Genomic DNA, 27,751 nt, shown 5'->3' with positions numbered 1-27,751 from the left:
TTCCTGCTCAGTTGTGTCTCGTGTTACCAGCGAAATTAGTAGAATAAAGTTTTCTATGTTACTTATAGTTTTTCTTCTCACTTGAAGACCAAACCACTATATAATGATGGACATTTTGAGCATATTATGTTGTAGTTTGTTTTGTACTTGTACGTTTAAAAATTACTGAATTTTGCCTTTTGGTAAGTACCTAAATTATTTTTAATACGTATTTGGATGACGTTAATCTTTAATTACTTTAATTACATATTTTTCAAATTCATAATTTGATTAAAAGTTCCTATTTTAAGAGATTCATAATTATTAAAATTCGAGCTAAACACTACCTTCATACTACAAAGTCGATCGACTTTATTTTATTTATTTAAAAACTGGAAAACAATTGTCTTGAAATTTACTAAATGTTTCACAATAATAGTTTACATTTTTTCCGTAGGACAAGTCTGCCGCGTGCACACGTGGTATGCACCAACTGTGGAGCGTTAGTTTAAGCGCTGTTGTCACGTTGTGATGAAACTCCCCAATATTAATACTCGCTGTATTTTGAAAACTGTTAATCTACGCCCATGTAATATACAACTTCATTGTTCATTTATGATTACTTTATCTCATGCTGGCAGTCAAACTTCTTATACCCTGTATATTTTTTGAACTATTCGTAGTAAAGTATCATTTTTTATCTTGTGGATTAAAACTACTTCTAACCACTTTAACAAACTCATATTATTTTTGACTCGATATTAAAAAGTATTATCATATATTTATCGTCCCATGCCTGTGTTTCTTGCTCTATTTCGACTGACTGTTCTGCTTAGAGATTTGATCCACGTTCTCACTAGTTCAGCCTAATAACACGGAATATACTCTGGAGTTGACATTAGTCTGGTAGAAAGGCTTTCAGCTGATCCGTTTTTCACTCAAGTATTTTAATTCTTAAGAATTGTGAGCACTTTTCTTGCACTTTGGCTAGTTTTCTCAATGTTTCTGTCACTACTACGCTTGAATTCATGTCGTATACTGGCCGGAGGCTTCTGCCCTGGTTATAGAACTGCAACATACCAAAGTTGACGTTCGATCCCACTTCGTGGAGACTTCGCCAATTATCTGGACAACTCGTCCTTGTGGATTATAACATCATGTTCCACCGATTCAACACTTCACCAATTCATAGTGTAATCTGGCTGGTATTTTAGGTTTATGTAGTCTTGTGTCCCAGCTCGAGTTTTGTGACATCCCTGGCGTTTTTGCGGAAAAATTCGAAGATGGAGTAACATTTTTGGCGTTTTGTGTCAACGGTTGCTCTGCATAAGGTTCTCTCCGACTGTCATCTGCTGCAGCTTGGGGTTTGGAGGGCAGCGGTTTACGGCTATGTGGATGGTTTCGGTGGTGGTTGGATTCGGAACGTGGGTGATAATTTCCATTAGAAACATAGGTGATTATTTCGCTATCAGTAACTACTTTTGTCTTTGTCAAACGACATAAACATCTAATAATTAGAATAGAAACTTTATTGACACTGTCATATACTCGTACAAAAACTGTACATTTTTTGTCACAACTACTACACTAAAAGAGGACATTGATATTAAACAGTAACGAAAGAAATAAAATCATCAAGACTATAAAAACATTGCTCTAATAAAAAATTTTTTATGAACTTGTGGAAACTTCTCTGAGACTTCCTAAATTTAAAATTTTTAAAATAATTACCTAATCTATTATAAAGCTGAATCTGAATCTTGTTTCTCTTAGTAGTATTAATTCTAGAAAAGTGCTCCACATGATTTAGTGCCTGACTAGTATTGTCATCGTGAATGGATGAGTGAGTGGCAAGATTTTGGAGATTCTTGTGCACATGCAGCAACGTTTCAAAAATATACAGGCTTGGAAGAGGCATGTTTAAACTCTTAAATAGATCTTTACACGAAGCCCGGCGGTGGGCTGCAGCTACAAGGCGAACCGCCGCCTTCTGCAGAGTAAATGCCTTCCGCGCAGTAACAGAGTTACCCCATAACAGGACTCCATAATTAAGGTGACTGTGAACTAGAGAAAAATACAAAATTCTCATAACTGCATTACTCAGCGAAGGCCTCAGCTGCCTCATAACGAAAATCTGCGATGCAAGCTTAGAACAGAGAGAGTCGACATGAGGTGCCCAGGTTAAACCGGGATCTAAAGTAATACCCAGTAATTTCACATTATTAGACCTATCAGCTAATCTATCAGCTGTAAAATACAAATGTTGGGTTTTTGTAAAATTCAATTCAAGTTTATTTGAAGATAACCAGGATTTAGCCTTAGATAGACACTTTCTACTCCTATCCACACCGCCACGTGTCAAAAGGGTCGTGTCGTCGGCAAAAATAATACACTTGCAGTCTCGCATGTTGATTGGCAAGTCATTTATGTAAATTAAGAAAAATAAAGACCCCAACACCGATCCCTGCGGCACACCATTCGCAACGGGCTGTATAGCGGAATTACAGTTATTTATATTGACAAATTGATAAGTAAGATCCAAAAAGTTTCAACCCTAAACCTCGGACACCATAATAGTCGAGTTTGCTCAGAAGTACATCAACATTGACGCAGTCAAAGGCCTTGGTCAAGTCACAAAACGTGGCGTTCGTTGTTTGATCTCGGTCAAGGCCATCAACTACGTCCTCAACAACTAACTGTTGTTGAAGACGTAGACGTAGACGTAAAGCTCTAATAGTTGAAGAATTCTTCCTAAAACCAAATTGAGACGATGTCAGGATAAGGTGTTTTTCAAGAAAGGAGACAAGTCTAGTTCTCAAAATCTTTTCTAAAATATTGCTGAAATAGGGAACAATAGCTATAGGACGGTAATTATCTAATAAATCCGTATTACCTTAAGTGCCAGGATAGCTTGTTTCACATCTGATTCAACAACAGGAGACATGAACACTGAGGAAATTTTTTTTAGGAGTGTAATTAATAAATATCAAAAAATATTTTATATTTATGAGTAGAATCACCCGGTCAGTTTGTTTAACTTGAATTTATTAATGTGATTGAATTATCTTAAAATGGTGAAGAAATTCAATAGCGACGCTGCGAGGCTATAACGATGTTAAGTGCGCGAAGAGCCACAAGGTGACGTAAGGAATCAGTGCGGGTCTATTCAAATGACACGATTGTTTGCCCCGTTATGAGGAACAGAAAGAATTGCCGTGTGCCGTTAAGAGCAAAGTCATCGACTCACCTCACAGGCTCATCTAAACGATGGTATTCATATTTTACGCATTGTGCATCATTTAAGAAATGTTATTATTTGCGAAACTGGATTATGCCACAACGTCGGTTCAGGGGAAGACCTGATAAGACGAGGAAATATCTCAGTTCACTTACAAAATGGAGTAGAAAGTTTTTCTGGTACGGTTGGATTATAGTTATTAGTTTATTGTATAACATGTGATGACTTCGGTAATAATATGTTTATTTTCCTGCTGCGCATCTCTGCCTCTAATTAAATTCAAAATATGGAACATGCAGTGCCATGTTCCAAGCCAAACGTTTTCGTACGTTAGTGATTCTATATTATGTCAAAATGCACAGGGTGGTCCCGAGTAACGGTCCAAAATTCATGGGTAGATTCCCGAAGCAAAAATATTGCGATTTAGGCGAACTTACCTTAGTCCAAAAGTTAAAGAGATGTTAAATGTGGGATATTATTTTAGTTTTTAATTCATTTATTTCTTAATAAATGCAAATATCCACACAAAATTTTGGGGTTTGGGCGTCTTTGGGTCGAGGAATTGAAATCTGTTCACATTTTGGTTACAGTTCATAGAGGGCGCTAGTTGCACTAGATTGAATGTGTTAAAAACAACATAATTTTTTTATACTTTAAGATATCTCGTCTTTGGTACCAAATTCTTATTTTCCAACTTGTTTTACACAAAAAAGTATACTTAGGTACTTTATGAAAGTAGCTGTCTGGCACCGTTTTCGAGATATTTAGCTTTAAAACTTCTAGTGATGTTGCATTAAATTACAATGAAATACCTACCTATTGTTATTAATTTAGCGGTGAAGTTTCTTAAGTAGGCTTTGGACGAAAATCAAATAATTGACTTTTTCCACTTATCTTATTGATGTCATTCATATGCTACTTTCAATTCAGTATTGTAAGTATTCCTTAGTCTCCTTCCCTTAAACTTGTTGAGGTAATTAGTGCATAGTAAAGTGCCTACACGTTTATTTATTGTAGTCGATTGCAAAATTTGAAGCGAAAGCCCGACTGTAACTCCTTATGCGACTTTTGCCCCATATAGATCTTATTTATATGTAAATCGTGGATGTAATAGGGATAATTGGACATTTTACATTGTAAAAGATCTGCTGCCAGCTGTCTATACCTACAAAGAGAATACGTGGGAAAATAGAAACTGCGCTCCGCGTTGAGGCTTCCGTATTTATTTTAGAGAAAAGTAATTCATCCTACAATTATCTGTAACCAAATATCCCACAAGTTGGTTTGTCTTTCGTTCTTTGTTCTTGGATTTATCACCTAAGCGTTTGTGGGATTTGGAGCGTTTTCCTTCAAATTGTAAAAACAAACTGTGACGGGCATATGTGGCACAAATGGCTTATGGATAGTGGGCGGTATCTTGATTTTGATCGCTACCTTTGCTGGAGGGTAACATCGATTTTGTTACCATCAACATAACTGAAAGAGCAAGGCGATACGTTCTGTGTATATTTAAGAGAATGGTGCTATATCTAAAGGGCACCCAGAATTGGTGATACTCAGAGCATCTCTGAATATAAAGCACTATAAAGTGAAGTGAATAACTGAAAAAAAAGTGCCAGAGGTACTTACTGAAAATTTTTCTTTACATATATTCATTTAGTGACAAGCCATTGATATTATGAAACCATTTGCAGTATGATATAAAATGATATCAAATGCGACTCAATGGACATACATATGTACAATAAATTGTTTTAGGTAGATACGGTTCGAATGATTTGTTATACATTAATTCAAAATGCAATATAAATACTTTAATAAAAGGGTGAAAGAACTTCAAAAATTAAGGGCATTTTGTCCGCAATTTGAAATATAAGCAGATTGCTTCTCTCCTGTAGTTGTAATTTTTTTACCTATCTATTTTTCGTTTTCGACTATCTACATAAAAAAGTATTCTCGCTCCAATCTGGTAAAGCGAACCGTTTACGAATAATTGAATTTGAAAGTTAGGTTTGCATAGCTATAGAGTAATATTGCATTGTTGAAGTAGCTGTCAAACTATGGTATATATTTTTTTAAATTAATTTAAAAGATAATGCGGATATTAAGATCACAGACAATTGGTGCATAAAGCTTAGTCTTTTTTTTCTGCTATAAAAAATAATTGTCAGGATGTCTGCAAATTAAATATTGTTTTTTAGTTGCTAATTTCGTATTAGTATTTTTTATTGAAATTTAAATTGTAATTGTACACATTTATACCATAAATCATACACGATTCACAGGCAACGGCCATACCACGATGTAAAATACCAGTTCTCGTCCGATCACTGAAGTCAAGCATCGTCGGGCGCGGTTAGTACTTGAATGGGTGACCGCTTGGGAACACCGCGTGTCGTTGTCCAACTTTTTTTTTTATTTAAAGGGTAATGAACATATATTATTTTTTATTCTTTTATATTATTTGAAAAGGACAGCGTTAATTGTATTTTTAATACTTTTATAAACATCTGATTTATATACCGGGTGTTTCGTAACTGAACAGCCAAAATGAAATGTCATAATAATATGTAAAATCGAATTTTAAACATGAAATAAAAAATAACTTTTTTTCAGATCGACCTACGTTTAGGAGATATTCACAATTTGTAATATCAGACTAAAGTAAATAATAAATTTCAACAAAAGTTATTACAAAGTTAAAAAGTAGAGTAGATGTTCAAAAATGCCACCATTTACATGGATACATGCCTGGCAACACAAAACAAGTAAATTCTAAACTTCTGCAAAATTTACAGTTTCGAATATTATGCACTGAATTTAAAATTCTATCTTCTAATCGCTCAATAGTATTAATTGTCTCAGCATAAACTAATTGTTTTAAGTGAGTCCATAGGTTAAGGTCTAAAGGGTTAAGGTCCCGTGACCTTGCAGGCCAATGAACGGGACCGCTGCCTTGCTGTACATTTTTTAAAATATCTCCTAAACAAAGCCCGATCTGAAAAAAAGTTATTCTTTATTTCATGTTTAAAATTCGATTTTACATATGACATTTCATTTTGGCTCTCTAGTTAGGAAACACCCAGTATATTGGCCGCATAAGTTGCTTGAGAGGTACGATTTTTTAATACCCATATATTATTTAGCACATATAAATCTGACTAATACGATCTCAATAAAAAAATTACTAACATTTTTTTTTCAAATTTCGAAATATGGAAGTGTATACGATTAATCTTGGTGCACAAAACATAATATTAATACATGAGTATTGAATAGATCAAAGATTTATAAACATACAGGGTGTCCCGAAATTCATGCAACAAAATTTGGTCACAGATTCTTAAGACAAATTTAGGGGACCCGTATTTTTATTTTTGCCAAGTGGCCCCCTCTTTTGGAGTTACAGCCCCCTGAAGTCCGCCCCTAAGAATAATCTTTTTTTTATATCTCAGAACCCTGTTGTACGAGAATCACTAAATTGGGTACACAGGGATTTTATGACATGTGGAATCTGATGGTGCAACGTTTTTTGGTGGGAAACCCCTTTAAGACAATTTTTCGTGGGCCCCCTTATCTTTGGAGCCAAACAAATTTGGTCGCATATTTAAATTTCTTAAAAATTACCAGTCCACTAGAAAGCCATTAAATTTAGAAACTTTTTGTATCTTTATACTTTTCTCGTAAAACGCAATTTTTTCGAGAAAAATGTCAAAATGTGATCGAATGCATATCGTGATTCCCCATCTTCCTCAAAAACATTGCGTTTTATGAAACAAATATCAAGGGACAGAAAAATTTCTAAATTCAATGGCTTTCTAGCTAACTAATAATTTAAAAAAAAATCAAATTTGCGACCAAATTTTTCTGGTTCCAAAGACAAGGGAGCCCACGAAAAAGTGTCTTAAGGGGGGTTCTCGCCAAAAAGCGTAGCACTGTGAGATTCCACATGTCATAAAACCCCTGTGTACCAAATTTAGTAATTCTCGTACAACATCGTTTTGAGATATAAAAAAGACTTCTTTGGGGCAGATTTCAAGGGGCTGTAACTCCGAAAGTGGGGCCAAGTTGGCAAAAAGAAAAAATACGGGTCCCCTAAATTTGTCTTGAAAATCTAGGACCAAGTTTTGTTGCATGAATTTCGGGACACCCTGTATCTCCAAATAAGTAGTTTAAATATACTTTAGACCGATTAGAAAATGTTCGTTTATTTTAGTTTCGCAATCAGTAACTACTCTTGAAAATTTTGTTGAAATTTAATTAGAACCGTTATTAGAAATTGTACACATGTGTACCAAAAATCATACTTAAACATCAGGCAACGGCCACACCACGATGTAAAATACCAGTTCTCGTCCGATCACTGAAGTCAAGCATCGTCGGGCGCGGTTAGTACTTGGATGGGTGACCGCTTGGGAACACCGCGTGTCGTTGTCCAACTTTTTTCTTTAATTTTAAAGACGATGTTACTGATGATGATTAAATTTCATCGTCTCACTTTTATACAATACGTTTGAAGTTGTATTATACTTTAATAATTTTGCGTAAATGTTTTTTCATCACACACATTTCAATTCCTCTACTTATAGAACTCCAAACCTCAAAATTTTGTGAGGATATTTGCATTTGTTAAGGAATAAATGAGAACTACTTAAATAATATTTTACATTTAACACCCTGTATCTCTTTAACTGTCAACTTTTGGACTAAGGTAAGTCCGGCTAAATCGCATTATTTTTGCTTCGAGAATCTACCCATGAATTTTGACCTATTAGCGCGGGACCACCCTGTATACAATGTTTTTGTAATTGTATAAAAAAATTAATTTAAATTAGTCATATTTATTTTGAAATTTGAGAAATTTTAACAAAATTTTTTTATTCATATATTTTTTTTATTAAATATAAATTTTTCTTCTACATCATGCGTAAGTATTGAAACCGCAAAATTTTATAGTTTAATTTTGTCGGGCAAGCAAAAAAAACGAAAATTTTGTCGGACAATTAAATTCTCAGATTAAAATTACATTTTTTTAAATAATGACGCTTTTGTCCGACAGCTGGTTATCACCAACCATGTTGTCGTTAAGTCGACATCTTCGGGGCGTCGAACTGCAAAAACTCAAGAATTTTGTCGGACAATAAGATACTTTCATTTCAAATCTTATTACCAAACCCTCCCAGAAAAATCAGCTTGCTGGTTGTCACCAACCATAATGTCACCAAATCGACATATTTGGGTTGGGGGACAAACTCAAAATACCAATATTTTTGTTGGACAAATTTTTTGGGGGGTTTAAAAAAATATATTTTTCATTTAAACTTAAAAAAAGTGCTGGTCATAACATTCCATGTTTATTCCAAATTGACATGTTTTCCTGAAAATCACGGGAAAACTTACCACAGTTGAATTTTTCTCATAGTCAAATCTTGGGAGACTCGTCAATCTTAAGCTGCATGCAAAGTTACAGCTTGCTGGTAATAATTTTTTCTTTGTACGTGGGCCCGTGGACTATTACTACTAAAGAAATAAAGTTACCTCTCAAATGTTTTACAATCAGCATAACACAATCTAGCGAGCGTTTTATATAAACTACTGATTTGTATTGAGTGGTCATAGGAAAGTTCTTGCCATGGGCGATTTTGGTATACCCATTTAGTCGCACCATTGGGATTTCGGCTATCTATAAGGTACAAGTTGAAGAATTTAATAACAAATGACTTAGTGGTCGTAATTGGTTCAGTAAGTACATTTAGAAGATACTATGTATAAAAAAAATAATAAGAATCCAAATTTTTAGAAAAGTGTCATGTTCCCAAGTTAGAAAAAATAGTTGGCCATTATGGATACACTATATTCTTTTTTAATAAAATCATCCAAAATTTTCTAGTTAACTACAAAAACTGTAGTCTTCTTTTTTATACTTAAAGCAAAAGTACAATAAGTATTTAAAAACCACATTAATTAAGGTTGTGTGCCAGTAGTAGTAGTAGTAGTAAAAGGGGTGGCCTCAGCCTGGCAATTAGGCCACAAGTGGGCCCTTTTTGCCTCCCCCGCCGTCCCATCACCTGACCACTCTCTGCCTCTGACCTTCCTCGAACCTACCCGACGCCCTGATGAACGCCAGGATTTTGGTCCATGGAAGGTCTCTCACCCTTGCAGCTTAAGCTTAAGCTTAAATGCTTCCTAAGTCTGCAGTGGTCTCTCAGAACCCCCACCATTTGGTTTAGGGCTCTTCGACCGAGGCTCAGCAGCGATCTCGTCTTGGATTTGCTAGGTCCATGTATAAAACTATGGGCCTGCCTACATCCTCTATTTCTACTCCAATTATGACCTAAAGTTTGATAGGCCCATTTATGTAGGGCCCAGTTAATGCTGCCTCGTGTGATACCTAAGATTGGTTCAGGTCCCTGTCCGGGTCTCCTGGATCCGAGACGAGCTAATTGATCCGCCCTCTCGTTACCAGGGATACCCATATGGCCTGGGACCCAAACCAATTCTACTTCTTTTCGTCTGGCCAACGACTCTAGAGCGTCTCCACATTCTTGGACAAGGACAGACCTAGTCCTCGGGGAGCTAACAACTTTTAGCGCGGCCTGACTGTCGGAGCAGATAACAATCTTCTCCTCTACACAATTCCTTACCTCCTCCTTGCTTGCTACCATCAAAATAGCAAAAACCTCGGCCTGGAAGACTGTAGTATACATACCTAGTGAAAAGCTTTCCTGGATGCCGCTACCTTCCAGATAAATTCCTGCTCCTGAAAACCCTAACCTAAGCCGGTCCTCTGCTTCCGTAACCCTCATGGCGGATATTGGGATGTCCCTTTCCGCCCTGAGGGCCACGGCAGCATGGCCCTCAGTGCGTCCTTTCGCTCTCCAACCGCCGGTTTGTGTGCCAAATATGAGCCCTAAGCATATTTCATAATGTCCATTGATGTTTGATTTTATAAAATGTTAATGTCGATGTTAAAATTTTCAGAAGAAACAATTTAGAAAAAAAATGGCGGTAAAACTTATAGCTGCTATCTAAAATATTTGCTTTTAAGTATTAAATTCGTATGTACATTTGTAAGCAAAATCTGAATTGATTAATTGTATATTTCACCCATGTATACAAAAAATTATACATAAAATATAGGCAACGGCCATACCACGATGTAAAATACCAGTTCTCGTCCGATCACTGAATTCAAGCATCGTCGGGCGCGGTTAGTACTTGGATGGGTGACCGCTTGGGAACACCGCGTGTCGTTGTCCACTTTTTTTTATTTTTTAAAGTAATTAACACATTTTGTCATTTTCCACTTTTTTAATACCATTTAAAAGAAGATAAGGTGTATTAAATACTTTACATTTTTGTTCAACTTTCTTTCGTTCTTTCAAAAGATCCACAAAATATGTAGCTTTTACTTTTTTTTTTTGAGTAGTTAAAAGAGAATAAAATATTTTACACTTTTAAGATTCTTGCTAAAACATTTTTACAGTGGGGATTTTTTTGATGGAAACAAGACTCAGAAGGGGTAAGAGCTAGAGAAAAAAGTTGTAGAGCATAAAATTCTACATAAAAATGTTATATTGACTTTTTCTTGTATTGTGAAAATTAACAGAGTTAGGGATACTAGAAGTTAAGGGATGATTTCAGAAATTTAAAAAATCACAACAAGCAGAAAAATGAATGCATTTTATATATTTCAATCTACTCTAAAAAATGTAAACTATGTTTTCAAAGAAATAGATAAGTATATTTAAAAATTGTCCTAGTGATAAATCATAAAAATTAACGATTAAAAATTGAAATTGTTAAGTATAAATTTTTTATTAAAAATTTCAAAAATATATCTATTTCTCTGAAAAGAAAGTTTACATTTTTTAGAGTAGATTGAAAAAAAAAATTATAAAATTTATTAATTTTTCTGCTTATGATTTGTTAAAATTTTTGAAATCATCCCTTAACTTCTAGCCATCCTAACTCTTGTTAATTTGTTAATTAATAATACAAGAAAAAGTCAATAGACAATTTTTATGTAGAATTTTATGTTCTACAACTTTTATATGAAACCCCTTTATTTTATTTTTTTTCACCCCTGGCTGTGGGTTGAAAAAAAAATTACTGTCACTTATTGTTATTATATACCTCAAACTAACTTATATAAAAAATTCAGGCATGTGACCAAATTGCGATTTAAAGGCCCATTTAATTGGACTACAAATATTGATTAACAAAGCGACAAAAGCAGACTTGTCCATAAAAGTGTAACTGTTTGGCTTAGGTACATAAATAACCGCATTTAACAAGTAATATTTTTGATATTTATCCAAAAACTAAGCCAGGAAGAGCTGTTCTGGTGCATGTGGCAGGATCTTATGAAATAAATCTGAAAGCTGTTTCCGCTAAATAGAATTATTTTACCAAATATTATTTATTTATTTTGTATAAAAATTATGAAATTAAAATTGCAAACTATACAAAGGTAAAAAAATTACGGTTTGTCCCCCCCTGACAGCTATATTAAAATCTATACATATTACTATATTTCTAATTCAAAAATTGATTATCAAGTGTGCTAATTTTTTTATCAAATCAAATATGCTAAATATCGCACGCATATTTAAAATACAAGTACTATAGTAACAAAATTTAACGCTTTCATGATTCGGAAACATAAATAATTATATTTATCACTTTGACTGACATTCCAAGTATTGCCGTTCATCTGTAATGTGTGTTACGATGTCAAGGTTCAAATGGTAAAATAATTGAAGATTAAATCGTCTGCTATGAAATCATCCGAGTTGCAGCAGGTATCTGTTATTGTATTTTAGTTCTTCTCCATTATTCCATAAGAGACAAAGCAATTACTGTAATGAAGGTACTTTGTTGTTCCTAGAAATATAGGGTGAAGTAACACTGTTGAACGGTGTCTAACTCTTAACCCAACAATTATAGGAAAAAAAGTTGTTCAACTCGTCATACTTTACTTAAAATGTACTTAAAAACACTACAATTTCGGGAATAAGAAAAACTCGCAAGGGGCCAGGTCCGGCGAGTACCGAGAGAGGACAGTAATCTGATTTTTGTCACAAAAATTACGAATTAACAAAGCTGTTGTCATGGTGCAAGAACTATGAGTTGCATCGCCACAACTCTGGTCTTTTCTTGCGGATTTTTTCACGTAACCCTTTTAAAACGCCTTGATCGTACACTGTATCCAACAGGAGAAAGTTGAGAATGCAAACTTTCATATGTAAAAATTTTAAGTGCGGATAACATAATTTCCCATCCTTATGTATGAAATAATTTTGATAATTTTTGATATCATTCGTATAAAACGGGTTTCAAATGATGCCATGTGCTTGTCAAAATACCGTATTGTGTGGATGCTACATATGAATGTATTCGAAAGTTTGCCAAATAGACCAGAGAAGTCACTGCAAAAGTGACCAAAAAAAGTTTAGATAGAGATTTTATAATTCTTGTATGATTCTTTAATTCTTCTGGTTCTACGTGTATATAATTAGTGTTTAGTATAAAAAACTTGTTGTTGTGACAGATAATTGTACGCTAGCTAATTTAAATAAGTTAATTTATCTACTTAAATAAAGATTCTTTTTTAAATCTTGATTTTGACTTTCAGTGATAAGCAGCTGCAAGAAAGAGATGTACCTCCTCAAAATATTCCAGTGAAGAAACATCACGTAGCCCAAAAAGTACAAAGGCCGAAGGAAAAAAGAAAGGTATTGTTTAATGTTATATACTGTTAGTAGAAATAACTTTATCAGTTCCTATTACATATTTGAATACCTCGTCTGATAATGTACTTTTTAAACTGAAGAGTGACGTTAGTAAGATTGTAATCACATCAGACTATGTGAAGTTTTCTACCACAAGATATTACTTTACATTTTGAAGCCTTTTCACATTATTTATTACGGCATAGGTCATTAATAAACAGTAGGAGCAGTAGCGGTCTCAGATTAGAATCTTGGGGAACCCCCGATGTAGCCACTATACAGGGTAGCCCATCGTACCGCAAGGCATTACAGGGTAGTAAAGAATTGTTCGGCAAAATCCAAAAACAGGTCAAATTTGTTTCTGAGGTGAACAACTTTTGGCTCAAAAAGCATACCAAAATCTTCAACCCCCTAAGTGGGGGTGCTATCCCCTAAATTTTTTCAAATGGGAATGATGGTCAAGTGGGGGGTCATTAGAAAGGGCTTTTAATTCTCTATACATCGATTCTTACTTTTTGAAAATCGATTCATTATTTTATAAAATATGCAGCTTTGAAAATACGAACAATATTTTTGACGAGAAATGCGAAAATCGATTTAATTTTACTTCAAAACTTACGGTATTAGTCGAGTAAATGCTGAAAATGTTGTCCGCCAACTTGCATACAATGATACAGGTTGTCTTCAAACCGTTGTCGAACATTCTGGAGCACTTGCGGTGTTACTTCGCGACATACATTAATGATTCGTCCTCGCAGATCTTCCAAGGTATCAGGTGGAGTGCTGTAAACTTTGCTTTTAATGTGCCCCCAGAGAAAGAAATCTAAAGGATTTAAGTCGGGTGACCGAGGGGGCCACTCAATTGCACCTCTTCGTCCTATCCAGCGTCCTGGAAACGTCTCATTTAGGTAATTGCGCACATTGAGCGAGTAATGTGGAGGAGCTCCGTCTTGCTGGAAAATCAGTTCGTGTTCATTGTAAGCAGGGTCGTCCTCTATGATATTTGTTAGAGCTGGGTCGATGACATTTTGTAGTAAATCCAAGTACATATCGCCTGTCAAATTTCCAGGAAGGAAAAAAGGACCTACAATGGAATTTCCAAAAATACCTGCCCATACATTCAACTTCTGGGGGTGTTGGGAGTGTGTCTCATGGAAAATCCTTGGATTGGTATCAGCCCAGTAACGACAATTATGGCGATTCACTAAACCATTCAAGAAGAACGTACACTCGTCCGAAAAACACACATTAAAGAGGAAATTATCGTTTATCGCTCGTTCAGTCATTATTTCGCAAAATTGCAAACGACGATCAAAATCGTCTTCATTTAGCTCTTGCACTAGCCGAATCTTATAAGGATGGAATTTGTATTTTTTTAATATTCGTTGGACACTTGTACGACTCACTCCTGTCGCAGTAGCCAATTGCATTGTACTCAGCGTACTATCCATTGCCACTTGCCCCAATACCGCTATTTCCGTAGGTTCATTTAGTACCGGATTTTCAACCTGCCTCTTTTTGTTATGAACGGAGCCAGTTTCGCGAAATTTGGCCACCAATTCGCGAACAATTTTTCCAGACGCATGTTTCTCAGGATGCCGTTGGTTGAACAGTTCGGCGACCCGATTTCCGCATTCATTGTTTTTGAAAAAAAGCTCAATAATTTCTACTCTTTCTGGAATTGAGTACACCATAATTAATCAATTTAAAAGACTCGGCAGTATTGGTACTCTTCAACTACAAGTCACAAGACAGTTATCTAGCAACTTCTTGTGGCCTATCTAAATACGAAACAAAAAGCGGACAATTTTTTGCTCACCAAAATCAGGCTAAAGAATTCGCAAATCAGAAAAAAAAAACAGCGAATTCTTTTGAAGGAATTTACCAAGCTAATACCGTAAGTTTTGAAGTAAAATTAAATCGATTTTCGCATTTCTCGTCAAAAATATTGTTCGTATTTTCAAAGCTGCATATTTTCTAAAATAATGGATCGATTTTCAAAAAGTAAGAATCGATGTATAGAGAATTAAAAGCCCTTTCTAATGACCCCCCACTTGACCCCCATTCCCATTTAAAAAAATTTGGGGGATGGCACCCCCACTTAGGGGGTTGAAGATTTTGCTATGCTTTTTGCGCCAAAAGTTGTCCCCCTCAGAAGCAAACTTTACCTGTTTTTGGATTTTGCCGAAAAGTTCATTACTACCCTGTAATGCCTTGCGGTACGTTTTCGATGGGCTCGATTATACATATAAGTAAGAAGCAATAAATAAGTGATACGAGAGAATTCGTAAATCCGAAATCAGACAATTTTTGTATAATTAAAATCATGATCCAAGGACATATTAGGTAAATTATATATAGTGATTCACTTTTTCATGATTAGGACTTTAACCATCGATAGATCTCGTCAAAATAATGTTTTAGAGATAGGTATAAGCTTTTAAAAAACATTTTTTTTTGGTTTTTATTAATTTTTTCTGTGAAAGCCATTTGTTTTATATTTAGTATGAAGTATACGAATGAAAAGCTCTAAGTATCGATTGAACATTTTTCAAAATGAATATATTTTCTTTATATTGCAGTTTATTCTACAGCAAAATGCTCGTTTTATTGTGAAAAAATGGCTTCTTATGGAATCATTACATGTGAAATCGTTTTTCAAACAAAGAAGATTATTTCTGAGAAGAAACATGTAGATTCAGATGGATGGCGCTCCGGCTCATTGTGGTCTTCAAATTAGGCAGTGGCTCCCGAGCACTATCCACCTCGTTGGATCGGACGTATTTTGGAGATGAATCTGGTACCGGCCCCATTGCGTGACCGCCACGATCGCCAGATCTAAATCCCACGAATTATTTGGTTTGGGGATATGTTAAAGAAAGAAGAACAAGAATTGAAAATAATTGTGAAACTCGTAAACACAAACCCAATATGATTAGGAGATTAGTTTAAAACTCAATTAGGCGATATGGGAAATACATTGAGGTTCGAGGACAACATTTCGAACATTTGTTGTGACACTTTTTCTTTTGTTCTCTGTTGTTAATTGTTATTTCTGTTTGTATCTTAATATTAAATATTTTATTCTGTATTACTTTGCTTGAAAAACTTAAACCATTTCACATGCAATGAATCCATAAGAACCCATTTTTTTCAATAACCAAGCATTTCATTTAAAAATAGTAAGAGTCCTTTTTGCTGTAAAATAAACCGCAATGTAAAAAAGGATATTAATTTTGAAAATTTTCCAGTGACGTAGAAATTATATTAAAAATTGGCCCCTTACGGACGCCTATGATTGATCTACTTTCACAATAATTTGTAAATGGCTTTCATAGTTTAAGAAATAATAAATAAAAACCAAAATAAAACATGGTTTTTCAAGAGCGTATATCTCTAAAATGAAGCCTTGGGAAGAAAAAGTATGTACTTCAAAATGACATTATTTTGACGAGATCTATCTTTGGTTAAAGTCCTAATTATAAAAAGTGAAAGTGGCCATGAGAAAGTGTTCTTCTTTTTTCAATATCACCTCAAACAAGGCTGTAATAAAACAAAAACGGATTTCCAAAATTTCGATTGTTTTCAAATATTTCGAAAAATTATCATGTTAGCCTAGATTTTTTAGAGGCATAATGTTGGTCCCCTCATTACTCAACTTTGCTCCCATTTAAGCTACTTCGTACATCTCACCGTTTTCGAGATTGCTGTAGTGAGAAGCGAAGTTGTAACAGCCTGTATTTCCCACACATACTTTGTGAATAGCTGATGTTTTTGTGTAATAGGTATATCATTACTATTATCTACGGTATACCATTGAATTTAAATGTCCTTTTTTTAATTGAAAAAAAAATCTAAAATCACTTATGATACTAAAGAGATAATTTCAAAAGATAAGGACCTACAAAACGCTTCGAATCACTGCAGCACCGTGAGCTGATTCGCGGATATACTGTCCCTGTTAACGTTATCGCGTATCCAATTTGCTACTAAACGCGTAGCACCTTGCGATCTTTCATTACGTAAGCAGAAAGAATTGTGGCGAGTTGGATCCGCAATTAAAATAATGTTATGCCCTGCGTCTCGTCCACAATGCAGCAGGAGAAATTTGCTAGAAATCGAACAGGAAAGTGCAGGTGAAATTGTAACAGCGCGTGGCATCTGTAAATGGAAAGCGTCGCTCCGTCCGATTTTGATAGATTTCGTGGCGGGATATGTGCATGAATAATTTTTTTCCGTTCCTTGTCGAATTATCATTAAAAAAAGTGATACGGTTACTGTTCCGGTAGATATGTATGTAACCGAGATGGTCCTGTTTTGAATATATTGTGTGATGATAAGTTATGTACGGGATGGAATCATTTCTTTTAAATCTGTCATGGGATCTTGTTGAATAGGCTTGTTGGGGTCGGTGTGGGTGGCACGTTGATAGTCATATCTAATCGACAGATCACAGTCTGTTGAGTTAATGCATTTCTGTCAAATTGTTCTTTGATATACTTAGTTGTACCTCAGGGATCGCACATGAGTCCTCTATGTTAGAAATCGAGCGAGATCCGATAATGCGAGCACTTAACCTGAGAGGCGAGGGCTAAGTAAAATAAACAAATTCCTCGGCTAAGGCAGATGAGACACAAGGAACGATACATTCACCATTCATTACTTGGCATTCAACATTCGACGGCAGACGCCCTTATTAACTAGATGTTTTAAGTGCTTTATAAACCTTTTATAGTTCAAATTAAAAACTTGTTTTTAATGTAATTATAATCGCTGATAATTAGTGTGTTTCTAACACGATAAATGTCATATACTCACTTTTACTCGAAATAAACAACCTTTCCTTTGTCAATATAGTATCAGTGGCGCCGTTTTGAGTCGCAGGAAAGAAATTAGAGACCTTGGAGAGATTTTCAATGGTAAAATGTTATTTCATACGCATATTATTAAACTGATATCTGACATACTTAAGATACTGGATTTCACCAAGAAACAGTCGAAACAACTTACAATACTAAAGCTATTTTGCTTTTAGATTGTACGTTTGTATTTGGTAAAATTAATTTTGCTTCAGTTATATGGAATCCTCAATATAGTAGTCGGTCGCATTGAAGTGATTCAACATACATTTTTTTAAATTCTATTCTTATATTATAATATTTATCTAATTATTGGCTCTAGGCTATTTTTTTTTTTCAAAATCCCTTCTGAAATGGATTCAGGGAGGTGAGAAGTGATTCCTCTAAAAATCGGAACTCTTAATATTAATATTTAGAGGTCGCGCATCGCGATTTTCTATTTTCCATTTAAATAACGTGGGAATTTTTTTTTTCAATTTCAGAATTTTATATCCTAAAAACCAATAGACGGATTTAAATGACCGAATCGTATTCTTGTAGGAAATTGAATATTCTACAAAAAATGTCCCTTATCATTTTTTGATAAACCTACTCGTACTCGTTAGTCAAATTCAAAGTTAAATTTATGTTATAATTATACTTTTTTCTCCAGATTCAGGTAAAATGATTAAAGTTATCACGAAATATTATAAAAAGGCATTTAAAAGTTAAAATTGATAAGTTTATCAAGTCTTTCAAAATTTTCTGGCTTAGTAAATGTTGAACAATATGTTTCTAAGAATCGACTTGTGAGTTTTTATTAGTTTACTCAGTGAACTATATTAATAGTTATGTAACAAAAGCCAGATCCGTGTAATTTATGGGTCGATTTCCGGAAAGACTGGAGCTCAATAGTTCTATTAGGCCTTCTAAGAACAACCACGGGCAGACGAGTGTCAAGTAGTCTGTATAGGTGTCATATTTGTATTTAAAAGGGTGGTCTGAAGAGCTTCTGTCGCGAAGACTAATAAATTTACAAATCGATAATTAGAACAACCCCAAAATACTTCGGGTTAAGCAACTTCTTGAAAACGTATCACCATATTATGACAGTCATCTGTTGCGTCCGGGAGGCGCCAGCCTAAGCTGGGACAGAACAAAGAAACCCATACTTTTAATTTAATTTAATTTTTAATAACGTGCGAAAACGCGAGAAAGGCGTAGATGTTCCAAATTAGAATTAAATCAAATTGTTAAGTTAGCTATAAGAATACATTAAATGAGATTGACTAATCCGCTCCGTATTGATACACAGAGTCACTAGAGGAAGGCTAGGGTTATTTGTAAGTTTAGTCTCAAAATTATTTAGATAAATGTAAAATCAGTCACTTAGAGAACTATTAACATGGCATAGTTATGCCAAAGCGTCCCGATATTCAGGGTTCCCGCCAGTAAGATAAGAACAGAAACTTCTGGACCCAAGATTTGGGCGTGTCGAAGCGAGGTGTCGAATTCAGGAGAGATCTCCGAAAAAAAGGCAGTTTTGCCTTAGGTTCCACATTGAGCAGTCTACTTAGTTTTAGAGTCTCGGATTAATTTAATAATGGATAGTTATTCCAAATTTTGCTATGAATCGCGCATTCCCTGAATCTCGGTACGCTGTCGCGTGTAAATAAATTAGTTAATAATGTTGTTCGAGCCCTTTTCGTTCTTTTGTTTGTTTGTTTTGTTTTTATTGTCATTAAAACCCTTCCTGGAAAGTTTTGGTGTTTTCTTGTTCTTTCAACTTAAGTGTCACCCCATACAGCCAACCACTGGATTACATTCTACATGAGCGATGTACGGTTAGTGTCTGAAATTCATTCTATGTATGTACCTAAAACATTTCTAAGTTCCCACGTATTATTAAAGTGTAATGATAATTATAAACTCCCTTTCGAGAACTAAATAGTAAACTCTTTTGAAATCCAGACTCGTTACGATACTGGTCATAACGGTAGATAGATAATTAAAGAAATAACCCCTCAGGTTACAGTTAATACAAAAAAATAAGCATGTACAACCTAAGACTGTTGAACTTGACATTTGAGAATTATTTTAATGTCTTTCTTACAATTTGTAGAATTTCCAAGAAAGATTTTATAATATTTCATGGTAACTTTAATCATTTTCCTGAAACTTTGAATTTAGTCCCTAAAATTTCTTCCTTTCTACGTTTATTTTGTGTTTTTGCAGTTACAAAAACATGAAGAAAGAAATAACACAAACGATAAACGTGAACATAATAAAACATTTTTATAAAAATTGTATCTTTAAAACAAATTATAAAAAAATATATTAATTTCAAAGCAGATTCAATCAAGCACTCCGATAAGTAACAAATCAAGGAAATCGCGTTGACCAAGTATTCCAAAAAGGACGCCTGTTTGTGGGTTATGATAATAGTAGTTTCTTAAGTCATTTTTCAGTAATTGAAAATTTGAGAAACAAAATTTGTTTTAAAGTTTGATTGACATATTTTTCGTAGGCTGCTTATTTCTCGAGATATTTGAAATTTTCAGGTTAAGAAATACATCCGGTATACAAACATGTAAAGATATGACAAACTAGACAAACTAATGTCAGAACAAATTTGTTGCTATAAATATATTGGGAGGTAAGGATATTTTCTTGTTTATTTTTTTTTTGTTTTGATATCAGTTACAAACAAACTGTTTTAAGTACCCACCTAACTAAACCTACTGTTTTTTAATCACATATCCAACTATTTGCGTATCAAGTTTCTTATCGAAAACATAAAAATAGTACACGATTAATTTCTCATTAACCATGACCTTGAAGTGCAGTAGCAAAAGTTACCCATTAAAAAATTTATTATGTACAGGGCATCAAGCGAAAATGTTAAGGATTGTAACGTTGTTGTCTTCGAAGATATCAGAATATAAATTATGATTTATCCATCAATCCTGCAAGAATTTTTTTAGTCACGAAAAGAAAAACAATTGAATACCTACCCCATTCCAAGGATATTGATACTATTTCTGCTCTTTTCTTGTAAAATACTCTGTATATTTATTTACAACTTTTTTTTTCGGGATAATGACATAATTTTACCGGTAACCACGCTTTTCAGTATTCAAGTAACATTTAGGGCATTTATTATTTTATTTATTATGGGAAGAGTCAAGTTTTTTAAATGCCATCATAAAACTAGTCCTGATTTTGCATACAGCAAAATGAGTGTCTATTTTAAAGAAATATATCGAGAATTACTTAAACTTTGTACAGCAGACTTACACTCGTATATTTCGTTTGGACTTCCACTTTGAACTCACATTCTCTCGCGTTGTTAAACGTATTCCTTCACAATTTCTCTTTAAAAAAAAATGGTAAACGTAAGATTACATCATATTCGGCAATATCGTTTTCTCACAAGCATTCTAGTTTGTCAACAGATACTTTTTTGTTTCTGGCCTGATTTTGCTGAACCACATTGCAATTCAAACTTCATATAAATGACGATGACTTAATTTTTTATTTAATTGAGAATATACCAAGAGATCCAGAAAGGTTGATGTAGCCGCTACTTACAAATATTTTGCACTCTTCGTAGTTGGCAACACTGACAGTGATGTACTTCGTTCAGTGGCTTGTTAACTGCAGTGGCAGTAGGTTCACATATTCATTTTATTCATAAAAATACAACACAAAAAGCGGAATGAAGCATTAATTAATTTGAGGGGGTTTATTAATTTGTCAAAGGAATGGATTGAATAAAAATGATTTAGATATTATTATTACTAACATCAAACCTAATATAGAAACGATTTTTAACAATTATTTATGTATCTTGTTTTTTATGCGATCTTCAAAGTAAATGCAACAATTTTTAAATGAATTTACGTTTACTTTCCTGATTTAGAAATTCAAATAAGAAATCGCTTTAAAACTTCTAACATAAAAAAATTTTAAATAATAATTGCTTTATCGGTTTAAATTTAAAAAAAGTGAATATGTAGATACTTTTAATTTTGACCAAAATTCTGTCCCTACCAGTAATAATAATTTTTGTAATTAATTTGTTTAACCATCCGTATTTGCTTCCTTACCACAAAACTAACAATTAACAGACGATTAGCGTTGAAAAACACTGATTATTTAGAAGATTAACGATAAATTCAAATAAAAACACAATCGGCAAACACAAATAAAAGCACGGGTGTCTCTGAATTGACAGATCGTGAGGGACGAAATTCTAAGAACACGGAAAGTAATTTTGATCAAATGGAAGTAAATTTTAATATCTTTGGTAACATTTACGTGTTACTTCAGCTTCAATCATTCTGGATCGCTCGGTATATGCTTGTTTATCGGACGAAGTCATACATGCATGTAATTAGTCTGCAGGAACGCGAGATATTTTTAGATGTCAGGTGTTTCATTGAAAACTTCCTATGTTGGCTAAAATTAGATTTTGCTAGCAAAGGTATTTAAAAGTAATCCAGTTCAACGTTTCAGTTACGAGTTTACTCCTATTTCGGTGTGGACATAACAGTTAAAGGAAGATGTACTTACTAATAAATTATTAATAATGTTTAGGCAACATGAAATAATGAAAGTGCAACCAGAAGTGTTCTTAAATATTTTTAAAACAACTAGACCTACAAAATTAAGTGCGACTTCATCGAAAACAGTCAAATTTGCGTTGTATTGACTTAATCTGCGATTCTCAGCAACAACTATTTTGAACAAAGGCTTCAAATTAACGATTGACAGTTTTTAAGTTTACAAGCAGTCCAGAACTAATAGTAAAAGACTTTACACGACAGGTGACAGTTTACCATTTTTCAGTGTATTGGGATGATGCACAACTGGGTAGCATTTTTGGTGCATTGCAAGAATGTCTTGGAATACAATTGTTACACTTAAGTCAAAGTTTAACCGAATAGCCTTCGAATTTCTGCATCGACATCGATTATTTTCGTGCCTTTACGTCAAGCCAGGAACAAGAAAAAAATGGCTTACTTAGCCCTAACAGAAAGAGAATCTCTCGAACAAACGATGGTATCCATCCGCATCAGCTGATGTTATGTATCTGGTGAAACAAAGATGATGTCTTCCACTATGAACTGCTTCCAAGGAATGTAGTCATCAGTATGGAGGTTTGTTGTCAACAACTCCACCAATTTGGCGCTACAGTTCTACAAAAAAGATTGGGAAGACGTTATCGATTGATTTGCTGCATGGTAACGACCACCCCCACTGCTAACATCACAAAAGCAACCGATACAGGGCCAATTTTTATGTCGGAATTTATGATCAGAAAATTTTCCCAAGATATCCTTGTAATGTCCGCCACACAACAGGATGCGAAATATTTACTTATTGTGCCATATTTCCGGTGCTATGATACGGATCTTCTTCGACGAGATATAAAATCATCTCCTCGACATTTAAGATTCTTAGTGATCGCCCTGGGCCACCGTCGCGACCTCGACGCGGTTGTACTTCACCGGTGTCCAAAACTCTTTGCGTTACAGCAACAAATGTTCGCGGTGCGGGGACACGTCGTTCAGGATATCTCGCACGGTACACTTGACAAGCTCTATAGGCATTTTTGTTTGCTTCGCCATAAATTTTGAGCATATCATAATATTCGCGATTGCTAAATAAATGCGCCATTTTCAAAAGAAAACTTGGAAATACAGCTATCAAATGTACTCTCGAAAAACAGCACAGCAATCACTACAACAATGTATTACAAACTGACTTTCGAATACAGTCCGGCTTCATAACAAACCTACAAACTCGTAAAAAGTGTTAGAGAATTTTTTGTAAGTACTCGCTGTGATAAAATACATGTATTTCAGCAGTTCTGAAACAGTTTTAAACACATTTTTAATTAGTCTTTTTCTCAATGACCTTTAAACTTCCGATACAAGTTTGTGACATCAATTAACTCAGTTTTTGGTCCTTTTTCACCCATTTAAATTTTTGACATAAGTTCATTAACACCCTGTATATTTATAAAAAAAAAGTCAATTACGAAAAATTCATTCAATTATTTTTTTAAATATGTATAGCATTTTTGTATTATTTAAGTGATTTCATCATCTACTATTGAATTGAATTTGCCTTTTCAACGATTTTTAATATGACATGACTCAAACGTATGATTATTTTTCCTCTTGAATTAAACATCATACAGGGACCACCTTGTACGTTCTTCAGAGACGTTATCCGTGCCTTTTATTTGCATTCTTTCTTGACGACCGAGCGGAGAAATCGTCGCATTACTTCGATGTACATATATTAGCCGCGTGAATTGATATAGATCGTAATAACACTTTGTATATAAGCGATATTAAGAGCGCGGCGGGCGCGAACGCTGATATGAACTTCGAAGAGGTAATGACACCACTTGGAATGCTGTAAGGATACGATGAAAGGGCGACAGTTCGAGTAAATATCTGCGGCGGATGGACTCGTTTATTAGCTTGCCCCATTTTCATTTCGAATAAGAAGCTTCAATGGTACATAATCTAGTGCATCTGTCAATCATGTTTGTGCGTTATAATGGCTTAATGGAAGGATGAATCAAATATACACATGAAGTGTACTTTAAAATTCAGAGGAATAACAGTAAGCCACGGCTCTATGGGTATGATAGGATCAATAATCTAAAGAGCCAAATGAAGATTCGTTCTCCTTTCTAAGACCCTTACAGAAAGATTTTGTCTATAAATATCACAATGAATTATTAAAGGATCAGTTTTGTTTGTTGCCCAAAGTGTAATAACATAATTCCTACTCAAGAAGGAGCTAGTTCGGTTAAGAGTTTTAGTCAATGTCTTGAAATACAGAAATAGTTTTTGAAAGGACAAACGATGTTAAAAATCGGAGCATTGGCTTGGCCAAGGAGTATCGTTACAAAAGACAGTATTTAAATAATTCGTTAACTCATTGGTAATCATCTAACGAAACTTTTTATTGAACTGGATTTGTAGGATCGAGTCTAACGAATCTAGTTGGACCGAGTTGCTCGGATAAAATCCTGAGTTCAAGCCACTTACCTAAAATGTAAAGCATTATCATGATTAAGTGGAACTAATTCATAGCCCGATCACTACCATCAGTTAATGGTAGATTTATCAGTCAGTTTGGAAGAAAAAATTGGTCCATTTAAGGCCGTTTAAGTGGAACTAATTCATAGCAGGACCACTACCATCAGTTAGTGGTAGATCGTCAGTCAATTTGGAAGAAATTGGTCCCTTTAAGGCAGTTCCTGCTATTTTTTGAACAAGCTTGAAGGGTCTGTGGATGTAGACTGTAGCATGTGTTCGTAAAAGAAGAAGAGCAGTTGCTACTATTACAATAATTGGGTTGCTTGTTGGTCTGTCTTACCTAAAAAAACATTGATAAAGTTGATAAGTTGCTAATGTGAACAGAAACAAGTTTATAGCCATATACAAGGATTTTATTTTAATTATATTTATTTTAGTCGATCTTTTATTGACTGCATTAGATTTTATTACAAGTAAATATAATTCATAATAATACAAATAATACTTAGTTAAACGTCTTCTTCACTTTCAATGTCTTTAGTTTGAGAATTAATGAGAATCATCATCATTTTGAGCACAGGTACTAAAGTCATTAATTCTGTTTCAATTTTCTTTTTTTGGTTGGCATGCTGGATCCCATTCTTCTGCCCGAAATTCGAGAAAAATTCATTGGACAACTTGTCTATGTCTGTCACAGTAATACATAGAAAGTGCAATGCATCACGCTGTACATAGCTTACAGTGTCTGTAGTAGACCAGCAGTGGGTCCTCTTCTACCAATCCAGTGATTAGGATACTGATTATTCAGCAACTGTCTAACACTAAGGCTGTAATGAGGTACCGTCCCATCATGCATATACCACAATGATTGACGTAACCTCAATGACACTTCTTCTAGAAGTGGTGGTAATTCTTCTTGTAGGAACATTTTATAAGTTCTACCATCGATGGTTCTGGGTAAAACGTAGGGACCAATCAAGTAATCGCCCACAATTCATGCCCAAACATTCAGAGAAAACTGTTCTTGGAATCGACGTTGGGAAATAATATGCGTATTTTCATCCGCCCATTGGTATGACGATTCGAAATGGTTTCCCTTGTAAATTTCGCTTCATCGGTAAATAGTAAGTATTAATAACTGAAAACCAAGCTGTTCGCTTTGTTGTAAAAATCACTGACAAAATTCAATCCTCGGTGGATAGTCATTTTCATTTAATGCATGAACTCGCTGGACATGATTTGGGCGTTATTGCCGCTCACATAAGACGTTCCAGATTGTTACATGTGATACACGCATATCTGTTGATCTAGTAGATGGGTCTTCATCTACAGATTCCAAAATTCTGTCTTTCAAATGAACTGTACGAACAGGTCTTTCTCTTGCTCGATGTTTTGGTAGCGACAAGCATGCAGTTTCACGAGCTCGACGGTGAACGCTTAAAAAAGTTTTCCTTGTTGGACAACGACGATTTGGTAAAGTCTATCTATGAAGTCGTTCAGCTTGTCTAGCATTGCCATTCCCTCTACAATATGTAAAATGTATATCTGCTAATTCAATATTTATAAAATTCAATATCATTTTTTTTTTTTTCATTAAAATCTGTTTTTAGTGTATGAAAAATAACAAACAAAACAGTGGCGTTGTATAATGTTTTGATATCTCTCAAAAATATTTGGTATTGAATTTATTGTTCCACATTTAGCAATCAATAGAAAATGATAAATAGCAACGTAGGTACTTAAGTATCTTCTTATTTGATTTCCCAATTATCTAAAGACCAGTAAATTTTACAAATACTTTACAAGAATACTTTATTGCCACAAATTGATTGTACATTTTAAAAACACTTAAAATTATTTAAAAAACCAGTGGCGTACGATTTTTTTTTCAAAAAAGGTCCCCTACTCCCCAAGTAACTACGCCACTGGAGTGTATTTTGAAAATATTTTTTGCCAGTGAAGTTACAGGAAAAATCATATAAATATTTGAAACTTTTAACACCCTGTATCTCCGTAGGAAAGCGTCCTATCAAAAATCTATATCAGGGAAAAGTTGATTATTTTCGTCGGTAGAATACGCCATTAGAGTTTGGCAAAATTTATCATTAACACCCTGTATAAAAAAAATAATTCTTCGTAAAAAATTTGTGAAAAAATCATAATTTCATCGATCTAGGATTTTTGTATTGTAGTCCTGTAAATATTACTTTCAATATAAAATAATACTTGTCATACATATAAACGGACCTATTTCCTCAAAAGAATATAATAATAATATAAAAAATTAAACTCCTGGATTTTAATTAGTAAGCAGGCAATTTGTTAAAACTCTCTTTTAAATTTCCTTTTGCGAATTCGTTCAGCGAAGCCCCCGGTTGACATTCACCTCAGATATTTCATTAAAAGTTACTCTCCCCAGCACTTTGAAGTTTGACGCTACGAAAAGAAAGCGGTCTAAATTTCAAACTGACTAATCCTTCCCCATAAAATTATCAAACTGTATCAGAAACTACTTTCAAATTTCAACTACAATCTCTTCCTTGGTCTGTTCTTACGTAATAATTATTTTTCTTATATTGTTGACCCAGCCGACCTTCTGCTAGTGCGCCAACTAGGTCGTTCGTATCTCTTGCAGAAATATTTTGTCAACAGGTATTGCCACTGAAAGAGATTTTTATCAGCAAATAATCGGCAAACATGTCGCCCGCGTAGATCAAAATATTTTGAATTTTCTTGATAGATCCGGTACACATATCGATTGAGTAACAGTTGATTTTTTTTTAAATTGTGACTAATAAAAATATGTCAAATATTCCCTCAGTGCCGTACCTTTTCAGGTATTGCCGCCAAATGAAATAATGAAAAATATGTGACCTATACTTCTTTTATTTTTGTATA

General features: G+C 34.3%; 3 non-coding genes across 3 annotated transcripts; all 3 read left to right on the top strand.

The window, feature by feature from the left end:
* The first annotated feature begins 5,501 nt into the window (after positions 1-5,501).
* On the top strand, positions 5,502-5,621 carry LOC111693133. The gene has a single exon (XR_002763337.1). It is a non-coding gene; the product is annotated as a 5S ribosomal RNA (ribosomal RNA).
* Positions 5,622-7,534: 1,913 nt separating this feature from the next.
* LOC111693134 lies at positions 7,535-7,654 on the top strand. The gene has a single exon (XR_002763338.1). It is a non-coding gene; the product is annotated as a 5S ribosomal RNA (ribosomal RNA).
* Positions 7,655-10,356: 2,702 nt separating this feature from the next.
* On the top strand, positions 10,357-10,476 carry LOC111693132. Its single transcript, XR_002763336.1, has one exon. It is a non-coding gene; the product is annotated as a 5S ribosomal RNA (ribosomal RNA).
* Positions 10,477-27,751: the final 17,275 nt, after the last annotated feature.

This window comes from Anoplophora glabripennis, unplaced genomic scaffold (assembly GCF_000390285.2).
Source record: "Anoplophora glabripennis isolate ALB-LARVAE unplaced genomic scaffold, Agla_2.0 scaffold173, whole genome shotgun sequence".
In the NCBI taxonomy this organism is placed as follows: Eukaryota; Metazoa; Arthropoda; class Insecta; order Coleoptera; family Cerambycidae; genus Anoplophora; species Anoplophora glabripennis.
The sequence above is the reverse complement of the archived record's forward strand: the minus strand, read 5'-3'. Positions and strand labels throughout refer to the sequence as shown.